This window comes from Pinus tabuliformis, chromosome X (genome assembly GCF_031772625.1).
Source record: "Pinus tabuliformis cultivar Carrire ecotype Pingquan chromosome X, CPIR1, whole genome shotgun sequence".
Classification (NCBI taxonomy): Eukaryota; Viridiplantae; Streptophyta; class Pinopsida; order Pinales; family Pinaceae; genus Pinus; species Pinus tabuliformis.
The window spans coordinates 638603343-638618177 of NC_142308.1; the positions used below are offsets into that span (position 1 = coordinate 638603343).

The 14835-nt window shown below is 38.4% G+C and overlaps 1 long non-coding RNA gene across 1 annotated transcript in view; it reads right to left on the bottom strand.

Annotated features, from left to right (window-relative positions):
* Positions 1-14835, bottom strand: part of LOC149141608 (uncharacterized) — a 146703-nt gene that overhangs the window by 86337 nt on the left and 45531 nt on the right. The window lies entirely within an intron of this gene.

Below are 14835 nucleotides of genomic sequence, written 5' to 3' on the forward strand. Positions count from 1 at the left end.
ACTCAAGCACCTCATGGAGGTTTTCACTTGAGTCCTTATTATTTTTTCTTTTCTTCAGTGAGTGGGTGAAGTGGAAGCTAAGATATGCTCCACTACCATAATTGTTTTATTCAAATCTTTAACAAACTCTCGCATGGAGAAGGGTTTCTTGTATACCTTCAACTGATGTCCATTGACAAGCATGGGGATGGCTTCATCATCAATGGTTCTGATCATAACTGAACCATTTTCATTTCATTTCTCCACAGTGTAGGGGCCCAACCATCTTGTCCTCAGTTTGCCTTTGAAATCCTTGTATCTTGAATCATAGAATAATGACTAATCTCCCTCTTGGAATTGTTTCTCCCTGATATTTTTGTCATGCCATATCTTTCTCTGAAGTTGAACTACCTCTGTATGGAGAAGGGCTTGTAATCTATATTCATCCAGTGCATTGAGTTGAAGTAATCTCTCTTTCTGAGCACAGCTAAGCTCTAATTTCAGTTGAGCTGCCATCCTTAGGGTATTGAATTCAAACTCTATTGACAACAAAGCCTTCTTCCCATAGACCAGTTCATAGGGTGTGAACCTGGTGGTGGTCTTCCATGTTGTGCTGTAGGCCCAAGTGCCCTCAACTGATCTATCTACCGAGTCTTTTCTGCTGCTGCTCACTACCTTGGTTAGGATCCCTTCCAATGCTCTGTTAGTGACCTCCACTTTTCCATTGGCTTGTGGATGGTAAGGGGTGGAACTCTTGTGCTTGATCTTCTGATGTGTGAGCAGGTCTTCAATCAAGCTGGAAGTGAACTGATTGGCTTGATCTGTGACCAAGTATCTCGGATACCTGAACTTGTAGAGTATGTTTTTCCTAAAAAACTCAGCTACCTTTTCCTCTGTCGCTGCTTTGATTTCTTTTGTCTCTACCCACTTTGTCAGGTAGTTGGTGCATGATGTAGTGCTTCTTCTTTGGATGGGAATTTCATCCTTTGGATTGGGTTTCCCCATCCTCTGACACCGATCACATTGGCTCGTGTATCTCCTCACATCCTGATGAAGAGTGGGCCAGTAGTAACCTGCTTGCAATATCTTGAAGGTGGTTCTTTTTGCTGTAAAATTACTTCCACAAGGCCTGTCATGACAGGTTAGGAGGATGTCAAAGACTTCCTCATCCCTGACACATCTTCTCAAGATCTGATCTGGGCCAAGTTTAAAGAGATTGCCTCCAAGCTAGGTGAAAGGGCACTTTTCCCTACTATCTTGTTCTTCTCTTTTGAGGATAGATGTGGTGGGAACTGTGTTGAAACCAAGTAGTTTTCTACATCAGCAAACCATGGAGAGAGTATTGATATAGAAAATAGGTGTTCATCTGGCATTTGGTCATCCACCATTCCTTCTTCACCTACAGGCAAATTTACTCTAGACAACAAATTAGGAACAACATTTTCTTTACCAAGCTTATCAATAATGGTCAGATCAAAATGCTACAGTAAAAGAAACCATCTCATAATGTGAGAATTTACATCTGGTTTGTTCATTAAATATCTAATTGTAGCATGATCAGTGTGCACAAATGTTTGATAGCCTGTGATATAATGTCTGAATTTGTTTAAGGAATTCATGACAGTTAGGAGTTCCCTCTCGGTCACTGTGTAGTTTAACTCTACCTTTGACAAGTTTTTTCTTATAAAGTATATGGCATAAGGTAACTTTTCATCAATTTGTCCTAAGGTTGCTCTTATCACTTTGTTCAAGGCATTTATGTGAATGTGAAAGGGTAGGCCTAGTTTAGGCCTCTAAGAATTGGGGAAGTCACTAGCTTACTCTTCATGGTATCTAAGGATTCTTGACAGTTTTCCGACGATATGAACTCAACATCTTTGCCTAAGAGGCTGAACAAAGGAGAGGCTAACTTGCTGAGGTCTTTAGTGAGTCTCCTGTAATATCTAGCTAAGCCTACGAAACTTTTGATATCTTTCACCTTTGAAGAGGTGGGACCCTTTGGATGATGTCAATTTTGTTGGGGTCCACCTGTAGTCCTTGTTGAGATATTGCATGACCTAGCACGGTCCCTTCAGTCATAAAAAACTCACATTTTTGCAGGCTGAGGGATAGGTTCATCTCAATACACTTATCTAGAACTTTTCCTAGGTTAGATAAAGCTTCCTGAAAGTCAAAGCCATAAGGAGTAAAATCATCCATGTATATTTCTACTGCATCATGAACCAATTCAGAAAATATACTCAATACCGCTCTTTGGAAAGTGGCTGGAGCATTGCACAAACCAAAAGGAAGGACCCGGTATGCAAACGTGCCCCAAAGACAAGTGAAAGTGGTCTTATCTTCGTCTTCTGGGCTGATTTGAATTTGATTGTACCTGCTAAACCCATCTATGAAAGGTAAAGGAAAATGGTCCTTTTTAGTGGCTTTGTTAAATTCCCGATAGTCAACACAAATTCTCCACTTACCATTTTTCTTTGGCACTAGCACCAAAGGGGAGACCCATTCACTGTCAAAGATGGGATAGATGAAACCTACATCAAGCAATTTCTGTAGTTCTTCCTTAACAATATCTTTAAGTGCTGGATTCATCCTCCTTTGAGGCTAACTAACTAGTTTGCAATCTTCCTTGATGTATATATGATGAGTACATGCTGAAGGGTGCACTCCCTTCATCTCCTTATAACTCGAGGCAAAGGCATCTAGATGTTTTCTCAGTAGGCTGCATAGCTCCTTCTCCTGGGAAGTAGATAGGGATGGATTGATTTTGAATGTTCTTTCTAGGCCAAACTCTATATTTTTGACATGGGGAGAAGTAGGGTTGGCCACACAGAGATCAGTTGAGGGGTTGTTTTGGGTTTCTCTTACTATGTCTTCTAATGGTGATACACTGGGAGGTGGATTCTGAATCAAAATTTCAATCAGATCATCCTCATCTTGCGGTTTTCTCCCCATGGCGATTTCTAATGCATAAAGTGGTGTAGAATAAACTTCATCTTCATCCTCCTCCTCCAACCAGAGATGTAGATCATGTTCTCACAAGGGTTGGGTAGGAGGATATAGGGTTAACTTCTTGGACATGTGCTTGTTCTTTATGGTCATGTTCGCAGCTCAGCAGCTGATGTAGGCATCGACTGTAGCCAACCAGGGTACTCCGAGAATGAGAGGATACCCAGTGAGCTTCGCTTTTGGCTGGAGAACTAAGAAATTAGCAGGTTACTCCCAAGAATCAATGGAGACCATCACATCTTCCACAATCCCCTCAGGGGTCATGGTGGAGCGGTCTGCTAGTTGCAACACTATCGTGGTCTTCCTCAAGGAGCCTTGGAGGTTAAGTTTGAGCATTTTGTCCTCTTTCATCACATTAATGGTAGCTCCTAGATCAATCAAAGTATGTGGGACCATTGTGCCATTGATGTGGACATTAACTACCAGGCTTCTAGGGTCTAAATATTTTGGATAGATTGTCTACCCCAACATCAGGTTGAACAGTTGTCCTATGACATTGATGGTTGGGGCATCTCTCCTGCGCCTCCCTTGATGCCTAAAGAAAACCTATTGTAGATAGGCACATCTTTTATGGCTTGGAGAAGTGGTATCTTCACACATAAGTGTTTCAATTCTCCTAGGAGTTCAGTCTCTTATGGGGTAGGCTGGATTATCATGGATAGCTTCTCGGGAAAGGATGGATTTTCTTTAGGTTCGATTTCCTCTTTATCTTCCTCAACCTCCTTGGGTGGAGGCTAGTTATTTGGGAGAACTTTCCCAGATCGCAAGTTGATTTCTTGAATCTCTACAACATAAGTTGGGCATGATGATTCCCCACTTTACACTTGTTGAGCCTGTCTGTTGTTCGGGTTTGGATTTGGCTGGGCAGTCATTTGGGGTTTCTTTGGTGGAGCATAAGGTAACGGTTGTGGTTGGGCAAGTGGTGGAGGCAGAAGAGCAGGAAGAGAGTTGTATTGGGGCCTCCATCCTTGATGAAGTGCATTCCACTGAGGTTGCGGCTGAGCATAGGGTTGAAATGAATGAGTGGCTGGTTGGGCATGATATTAAGGTGTGAAGGACCATGGAGGAGGTGTGGACTGTTGGGCCTTAGTTTTGGTCTTATTTTTGCTCAAAGAAACTTACTTATCCATCTATTTTCCATCCATTTTCCCTTAATTTATCCCATTTTGATGTATATTTGATATCCATTCAGGTATTTAATTTTAATTTTTCAATTTCTAAAGTTTTTATGAAAATTTGGTTTTTAGTGCAAAATTGGAAGATTCAGAAATTCCTGTAATAGCTCTATGGTTGATATGGTTGCAGGAAACCTGGGCACGAATGGAATGCATGAATGGACAGCCTGGGAACTAGGACTAAGCCAACAATGCTTAGTTCGAACAGAACAAGCTTTATTAGGCCCATTTGGTGCTAGTCAACCATGACTAGTCATGCAGGAATCCCATAGAAATATGGCAGTTTTGAGATTTCATAGGAATGGTCATCTTTCTTGGGATGGGGATAATGAATTCGACTTGGATAGGTGGATGAGAGTAAATGGGTTTGTTTGAGTGAATATAGATCAGTTTGTTCATGAGACTTCTTATTTAAAGCCAAAACTTTGATGGCTTATGTATTGATTTTGTGATATACTTTTATGCTGTGACATCTTTGGATTGAGGAGTTAATTTGAAGACTTGTGTTATTATTATTTTTCTATTTAATACTATGGATGTGTGACTGATTTAAGCTTCTGATATCACCTCTCAAAGTGTGCAAGGCAAGGGTGGAGGGCCCCCATTCCAAGCTAAGTACACTTCCTTGTTAACTAGTTTTATTTCCATTAAGATTTAGATATTGAGATGAATGAATTATGATGGAATATCTTATGTGTCTCTTAAGTTAAGAGCTTCTTTCATTAATAATTTATCCATCTTGAGCTTTTGGTTTCAATCTCTGATTCATTAAGTGATAATTGAGGTGAAGGTGGACTTCTTGAGGTCAAGAACCCTTTCAATATTTTTCTCCTTTTAAACTGATTGAATTAGAGTTATAAGATGTACTACTTTTAGCTTTTGAATAACTTATCTTTCAAGGTTTGGTTATATCTGATCTTCACATATAGTGAACTTGCCTCAAAGCATAAACAACCCGGATTGATAAGAAATAATTGTGTTAATTTAAGACCTCAAATTAGCTCAACATTTTGGCGCCGTTGCCGGGGAGGCAAATAACGGCATAGTCAATAGAAAGATAAAATTAAAAACCACAAAAACATTAGTTACATTCCATTTAAGTTATGTTTCTTTATGCCTAGATATAGAGATCCTCAAGGTAGATTTATTAAAAACCCCCCACAAGTAGAAATAGGATCATCACACACTCCAGTTACTGGTAATCCAATAATTGAGGAGTTGGTAGAAAAACAAAGAACTGGCCAAAGATTAAGTTTAATTGAAAGGAAAACTTTGTTAGCTTGGGAAGAAAAACAAAAGCAATTCTCCACTTCCAGAAAACAAAAAGAAAAAGGAAAACAACCTGTCTTTCCATCCATAAATCCTCCTATCTTCCAACAGCTTGAAATTCCACTTGAAATTGAAATAAATCAAACAATGGCAGAAGAGGGACATGGATCCGTTCATCTCACTCCTGAACAACAAAGGGCTGAATATGAAAGACAACAAAGAGAATGGAGAAGAAAGAGAGAGGAAGAGACAAAACAAGAAAATGATAGGAAGCTAGAAAACGACCGGAAAAGACAAGAAGATGGAATTGATCAAGAAACTACTTTTGGTTTTCCAATAGTAGATACAAGTGTAATATTGGGAGAAGAAGTAAAAATGAAAAATATTCCACCTTTTGTATTACCAAACTTTTATGGAATGTCTACAGAAGATCCTGATGCATTTATGTTTGAATTTGATATCCTATGTAGAACATACGGATATACTGATGACGTTCATAAACTTCGTCTTTTCCCTGCAACATTAAAAGCAACAGCTTTAAAATGGTTTATGGGTTTAGGAGAACAAACAATAGCCTCTTGGGATGATATGCGAACTGTCTTCCTTAAGAAATATCAAGCTTATTGTAGATCTAGAGATTCAATGGAAGATGTATTTAGAATGACACAACAAGAAGATGAAAGTTTAGAAGAATATTTGGAAAGATTCACATATAATCTTCAGAAATCTAAACAACATTCTCTAAATCAAGAAACTGTTCGCACAATCTTCCTCAAAGGTGTAAGGGACGAATACCTTGACATTTTGAATGTGATGGGTAAAGGAGATATTTCAAACCTTCCATTCGATGAAATTGTCGAGTTATGTCAGAAATATTCTAGAGGAAGATCAAAAACCGGAAGAAGGGAAGTGAGTTCCAAAGCAGCAAAGTCAGCTGCAGGAGGGATAACAAGAGGTGAAATAGGAAATCTATTAGAAAATTTCAAAACAGACCTCTTGAGTACATTAGGGACACAAGTGGATGTGCTAAAGGTAAACAAGAAGAAAGAAGAACAAGAACAAGCTTTAGCAATCTTTTGTTCCAAATGTAAAAAGAAACATCCTTTGAGAGAATGTTCTTTGGATAGTATTCAGGTTTGTGGTCTTTGTACAGGCAATCATTCCATAGAGAATTGTGTAACATTGAAAGAGTTACAAATGAACTCAATGGAAGAAGTACAGGGACAGAAGGTTTATATTATGTTGCACCACGAAGACCATGGCAACCTAGGATACCTCAACCAAATCAGCCACAATTCCCTCAAAAAAATTATGCCTATCCACCTTATAATCCTTGGACCCCTCCAATGCCATGGCAAGCTTGGCCTCCACAACAATATTCACAACAACCTGCACAAGGTTGGAGAGGATATGGTTATGGCAACCAGCAGCCTCAACAGTATCAACAACAATACCAGCAACAATACCAACAACCATTTGCATATCCACAATATCTGCAATCCATACCCTTTCAACAACAACATTCTGTATATCCTCCTATTTATACTCATGATGAACCCTGTGGTGGCCATTTTGCAGATAAACAAACAACATATAAAGTGCTGCAACTAGGCTATTACTGGCCATCCATCTTCAGAGACTCTAAGAAATATGTCAAGCAATGTGATAGCTGCCAGAGAACAGGACGACCAATAACATCAGATGAAATGCCACTGAAGCCACAGGTTCTCATAGAACCATTTGAGCAGTCGGCACTTGACTTTGTTGGACCTATCAATCCACCATCAAATGGGAAGAGGTACATCTTAGTATGTACAGACTATGTAACCAAATGGGCAGAAGCAAAAGCAGTTAACAGAGCAACAGAAGATACAGTGGTCACCTTTCTTTTTGAAGAAATATTTGTCAGATATGGAGTACCTAGACAAATTGTAACAGATCAAGGAACACAGTTTACATCAAAGCTGGTACGAGATCTAACGGAGAAATACAAGATCAAGCATAGGAAATCTACACCATATCATCCACAAGCAAATGGTCAAGTCGAATCAACAAATAAAGTCTTGGAAAATATTATGACAAAAACAGTACAGATGAATAGAAAAGACTGGTCTGAAAAATTAAAAGACGCACTCTGGGCCTATAGGATCACTTGGAAAACAACAACTGGTTTCAGTCCATACCAGTTAGTATATGGGAAGGAGGCTCTACTACCTATAGAGTTTCAGATACATACATACAGACTAGCAGCTGAACTAGGACTCGACTTGACAGAAGCACAACAACAGCGGATCATGGAACTGAATCAGTTAGATGAGCATCATCAGCAAGCTATGGAACATACTACATTAGTACAACAACAAAGAATGAAGTGGCACGACAGATACATCAAAACAAAGACATTTCACAAGGGAGACTGGGCATTGCTTTTCGACTGAAAATTCAAAGATTTCAAAGAAAAGTTCACAACACACTGGCTAGTCCCATATGAAATTGACGAAATCTTTGACAATGGAGTAGTAAGGATTAAGACCATCGACCAGGATTCCACCTATTTTATAGTGAATGGACATAGGCTCAAAGTTTACAATCGGCCTATCTGTAAAGAAGCATTTATGAAACAACTGATCGAAGACACAGAACTGGAACTCATGGCGCAGGATCCGCCATCTTCCAGTCTACTAGTTGAATAAATAAAAAAAAAAAAAAAAAAAAAAAAGAGAAAAAAAAACAAAAAAAACAGAGAGAGAAAAAATATATAAAAAAAAAAAAAAAACAACATAAAAAATAAATAAATTGTTTGCAAGTGAAAACCAGGCAACTGGCACATTGCAAGCACGAATTCATAGGGGAAAACCAGGGCAACTTGGACTCTATGAATTCTTCCTACTTGTTCTACTGTTCTCTTACTGTAGGTACACTCCACCAATCAATGACTTGAGGACAAGTCATATCTTCCACAAGGGGGGGAGACTTGCATTCGCTTTTTAAGTAGACAACTCAAGTTGCAAACATCAAGCTCTTTAGCTGGAACGCTGGAATATAAACTTGTATTGTCAATAGAGGGACTTGATATAACAAATCATTGCCAAGGGACCTGAAAGACCTGCCAATGTCAACACAACATGTGCATATTTTGTAAGCAGAAAGAGGGACCTGAAACAATGAATCATTACAGAGGGACCTGATTATCAATTCAAGAATTAGAACATGAAGAACAAGGAGCAGCAATAAAGTCTACATTTGAATCCATCTACATCATCTGATCAAATTGATTTCATCCTACTTGTACAACCATCATCCAGGGGAGTATATGTGGTCATTTTGTGCTTTAAAAATTCAAATTATTCTTAGAAATTTTTAGTTTTTGTTAAGTTGAAATTAGTACCTGGGGATATTCATTATCATCTATATCCTATATTCCTATAACCCGTATACATTATAACCCTATTCCCTTCATTTCCATACATATTCCCTCTTTTCATTAACCCTACTACCCCTAAGTATTTTTCTTTGCGAGCTTAAAAAGGCCAAATTGGGACAACTTTCAACCTGCACATACAAATTCATGCAACTCAGAGCATTAGTGATGGTAATAATTTTAAATATGACCCGAATGGTCATTTTAAAATTATAAAACTATGTTATACAAAGCAAATCAACCTATGCGCTATATGGAAATCAAAGGTTATTATATCAACATATATACCATAGTTCGAAAAAGTGTGTGAATGCGCTAAAGTCATTTCTATTACCAAACATGCATATGGTATATGGTAAAAGGTATATATATGTTGCACATAAATAAACACGCAAAGGTTCATACATATGGTATAAGGTATGGAATATAACATAGTTACAAGCAAAGGTTCATGCATCAAAGTTTATGGAATATGGTGGACGACTGTGAATAATAAACATTAGAACATTGCGGTGGGAAATGGTATCCAAACATCATTGCGTACATATCATTACACAGCAAGCAGTGAATATATAGTAGTGCAAGCATACGATGGTGGATATGATGTTAAAACAATTGCAATGAATTAAACAGTAATCCCATACGACAACCGACCAGCACACAGGTATGAACTTAACACGGTGGCATGGCAATTCGTTTATCCATTGGATGATATGCTGTGCAGGGATCATGCGTACCAAGCCATGAATTGGCCATCCTCATGACACAGTCGGGCGACTGGTCAATAGGACGGCCATGTAAGCCACGAATTTTAAAAACACCAATGGATATACATTGCAGTACAGCCTGAAACGGTCATGAACACTGACCGAGCTCTTGTGCAGTTCAAACAATAATCCTCTGTGTCGTGTTAAACCATAATCCTCATCACCGCATAAGCTCAGAGAAATGGCATTTGAAGCTGCAGCCTAGTGAAAAGGAAAGTGAACTGAGTTGGGAGAATTTAAAGAGGCAAATCATTCCGGGTTTGACGTTTTGAGATAACGGATTTTCAGGGATTCAATAAGGTAAGGCGTTAATTGTTTAAAGCTCGGCACAGTGAATCAAAGTTAGAAACTCTCAGTCATTAATGGTAACGATTGTTTTGCCTTGCCACCAGTCAAATTGAACGGTTAAACCAAGATTTGGAGCGCCGATATCCCTCCAGGTGCTCGGTGATCTAAGGTAAGCCGAAATTGTAGCCCCAACTCGTTGATTTGCTGCGTGAATGTTGGTATGAATCCTTAGTGGATCAGGTCTCACTTAAATGCGAATGTATTGCATGGTCAACATGTAGATTTTGGCATTGTATGTGGAGTTGTATGCCGTGCCGTGTCAATAATGAAATCCATGAACTAAGGAGGCACGACAGTTCAGTGTTATTGCATGTTGAATGGCGGTGAATGGCAATGTAAAGCGCTGTAGAATGTGCACTGCATTTGTATTGTCACATAGTTAATTGATTGTGCGCCGATTTAAACCGCAAAACAAACAGTCAAAACAACATCCATACCCTTGCTGCGCACTGTTGTTTTCATTTACACCAAAACATGGGATTGATATGCTTTAAGGATTGAATGCATAATGCCATTTCGGATTGAAGGATTGCATGTCGAAGCCATTTAAAAATTCATTTGAATGTGCTATTATTTGTTTTTGTTTTGAGGCCGAGAGTTTTTATGAGACAGCCGAGAGCAGTTTTTGTAAAATTTTGATGGGCCGAGGGTTGTGTTTTGCAAATTTTTATGGCCAGGAGTATTTGCAAATTGTTTTTATGAGGCCGCAAAGCATGATTTCAATTTCCAAGTGCTATAATGCGCCGTGTTCATTTGTGTTTAGAGGCTGAGCGTATGTGTATAGCCCTCTATTTACCATGCTAAGGCTAAGTGCCTTCGTGCTCATAGTTCTATTGTAACTGAGTGTAGTTTTGTATTTGATTTGGTAATTGAGGCCGTGTGCATAATTTTGGCACATTGCACAGTCAAAATTTTTCAGTCAAAAGTTCTTTAAAAAATATATTGGGTTAGGCTGAGAGCATCTTGAATATTTGTTGATGAGGCCGAGAGCCAAATGTATGTGCACTACACAGTTTTCCTGGTTAAACATACACAATAATCAATCATTTGAATTTTGGTAAACAAAATAAGGCCAGGAGCATGTATAAACATTGTTTGTATGTGTATTTTTGTTTTCAAAAACAGAGAGCAGCATATTGACAGGGTATACAGGCATTTGTTTGCATTGAACAGGGATTAAAACAGTGCTGTTGCTGAGGGCAGAGTCAAACAGAGGTGAATTGAGTTGATTGAAAAAAGGAAGGTAAGGTTCTTTGCCTTCAAAATTTTCATTTCGAAATCAAACAAATAATTATATCTTTCTTTCAAAATGAAATTAGTAACAGCAGAGGAATTCATTCATTGGTTTACAGAAGCAATGTCAGTTAGAGTAGAGCTAAAATTCCAGATAGAGAGTTGGGGGAAGGAAACTATAGAAAAACTTTACCAAGCAGGGATTATACATTTCCTACAAAAATTTGATGGCCACTCTGAACAAATAACCAGGGATTTCATAAACAATTTTAATCAAGACCAGACATGGGTGGGAGATGTCATTATTCCTGTAAGCCAAGAATATCTTTCCCAAGCTTTAGATCTTCCCATGATAGGTGAGAAGTATTACAAAGGCCTGCACTTCAAGGAGAAAGCCTGGACTTTCTTTCTTGAGAAGAACCGGAAAGGGACATTTGACAGAACAAAAGGGATACCCAGGGAATGGTTTAATGAACCATGGGGTGAGTTGGTTTTGGTTATTCAAAAGTTTTTGACCTGTGATAGGGGGTATAGCGTGGCTCACTTGTATCATGTCAGACTTCTGCAGCATATAAAAGGGGAGGATAGGATTAACTTGCCTTATTTCCTATATAGGAGCCTTTTGAGAATGATTGAAACAATCAAACATGAAAACAGGCCTAAAGCAGGACAGATATACCACCAGGGATTAATCAAAATCCTAGTTGAGAATCATGTGAGATCACAGGGCATAGTGTGGCGAGAATTTATGTCTAAAAATCAATTCATTGAACAGGTTCATGAGGTACAAGATAAAACAGAGCAGGAAAACAGAGGATTGATGAACTCACCCTTATATCCTAGAACAAGAGCCAAACAACAGAACAACATGGCCATGCAAGAAAATGAAACATCTGTTATGTCTATTCCTAGGCGATTTAGGAAAAAGAGTCCCATTGATTTAGAGAAGGAAGTAGAAACATATTCCCCAAGACAGCAAGAAGAAAATGATCTTGCACAAGAGGCATTTGCGAAGGATTCTTCATATGATGATACAGCAACAGCATCACTAATGAAAACAACACAAGATTTTGAGAGAGAACTTAATTTGGGAAGAATCAGGGATTTAACTGACCAATTGGAAATTAGCAAAATCTTAGAGAAGCAATTAAAAGAAGAAAACAAGGCAAATAAGAAAGATAATGCTAAATTGGTCAAGGAAAATGAGAAACTGAATGAAGAATTGGGGAGGCTGAAAAGCAAAAATAATCTACTTTCTAAGCAAGCATTTAAATGGCTAAAGGAAAAGAACATGTGGTAGGCAAAATATGAAAAACAAAAGGTCAAAGCAGCTTTGTTTAGGGAAAGACATGATACATGTCTAGATTGTTTGGCCAGGGTAGCACAATAGGAAGCATCTACAGGTACATCATCTAGTACAGAAAGGCGAAGGTCAAAGAGGAGCAAGCAAGCATGGGGACATGCTTGATTATAAGCAAGGGAAAGATGTTGGGCCTTAGTTTTGGTCTTATTTTTGCTCAAAGAAACTTACTTATCTATCTATTTTCCATCCATTTTCCCTTCATTTATCCCATTTTGATGTATATTTGATATCCATTCAGGTATTTAATTTTAATTTTTCAATTTATAAAGTTTTTATGAAAATTTGGTTTTTAGTGCAAAATTGGCAGATTCAGAAATTCCCGTAATAGCTCTATGGTTGATATGGTTGCAGGACACTTGGGCATGAACGGAATGCATGAATGGACAGCTTGGGAACTAGGACTAAGCCAGCAATTCTTAGTTCGAATAGAACAAGATTTATTAGGCCCATTTGGTGCTAGTCAACCATGACTAGTCATGCAGGAATCCCATAAAAATAGGGCAGTTTTGAGATTTCATAGGAATGGTCATCTTTCTTGGGATGGGGATAATGAATTCGAATTGGATAGGTGGATGAGAGTAGATGGGTTTGTTTGAGTGAATATAGATCAGTTTGTTCATGAGACTTCTTATTTAAAGCCAAAACTTTGATGGCTTATGTATTGATTTTGTGATATACTTTTATGCTGTGACATCTTTGGATTGAGGAGTTCATTTGAAGACTTGTGTTATTATTATTTTGCTGTTCAATACTATGGATGTGTGACTGATTTAAGCTTCTTATATCACCTCTCAAAGTGTGCAAGGCAAGGGTGGAGGGCCCCCATTCCAAGCTAAGTACACTTCCTTGTTAACTAGTTTTATTTCCTTGTAATCTGATTGATTGTAGCACTAGTTTTTCAAAGCTTTATTTCAGTTTGCTTTATGGTTCATGCATAGTGATTGATTTCAGTTGTTAATAGCTTATTCATCACTTTATTGAGTTGGAAAAACAGGTGTTCAAGTTGGGCATCCCTTCTGCTAAAATGATGAATCAAAACTAGTTTCTTTTGTTTGCATGCAAGTAGTTTTATTTCCATTAAGATTTAGATATTGAGATGAATGAATTATGATGGAATATCTTATGTGTCTCTTAAGTTAAGAGCTTCTTTCATTAATAATTTATCCATCTTGAGCTTTTGGTTTCAATCTCTGATTCATTAAGTGATAATTGAGGTGAAGGTGGACTTCTTGATGTCAAGAACCCTTTCAATATTTTTCTCCTTTTAAACTGATTGAATTAGAGTTATAAGATGTACTACTTTTAGCTTTTGAATAACTTATCTTTCAAGGTTTGGTTATATCTGATCTTCACATATAGTGAACTTGCCTCAAAGCATAAACAACCCGGATTGATAAGAAATAATTGTGTTAATTTAAGACCTCAAATTAGCTCAACATGGACAAAGAAGGATGAGCAGGGGGGCCTAAGAAGGTATGGAGGGGACTTGGTTGGGGTTGCAGTATACCTAATGTGTCCCTTGCATCCCCTGCTGGTATGGTCTATCTCCATGCAGCCTCCTTTGGTTTATGTAATAGATTTGTTTAGTGACTCCTTCGGCCCCTTGGTATACAGCTTTAAGTCCAGGAAAGGAAGGGCACTTGTCTGTAGCATGATTTTCTTCACAGACTGAACAAACCTCTATAGATTTCAATGGGAATTCATTCCTAGGATGCCTCTTGGTGCATCTAGGGCAAAAAATGGCCAAAGCCCTCTCTACTTCCTCTTGTTTTCTTTTGATATTTAATGTATCCATTTGCATGGCAAGAGTCTACAGCATATCACTTTTGAAGTCTTCCAGCATGTTTCCAATTTCACCTTTGATGGATGAATTGGAGGAAGAGGTACTGGCTATGGGTTGACTCCCCATACCTTTCTTTCTAGCTGCTCTAGAATGCTTTCTAAAAACAATATTTATGTCCTCATAGGATAGTTGGTAGATGTGTCCCCTGGCAAGTAGATGGAGGGTGTCTAGAAGGTCTTCCCAAATTCCCTTGAGAAGGACCAACTTCAGAGACTGAGGGTCAAGTGTACACCCGACCCTTTTGTAATTGAGTTGGAACCTCTCTTCATAGTCTTCCAGGGACTCATCACTTCCCATGGTCATTCGAAAGATTTCTTCTTTAGTATCTTTTGACCTACAATAGTATGATACTTGTTGTTAAAGGCCTGTTGCATCTGAGCCCAAGTTGTGATTCTACTATCAGGTAATCCCATGAACCAGCGCAGTATTTC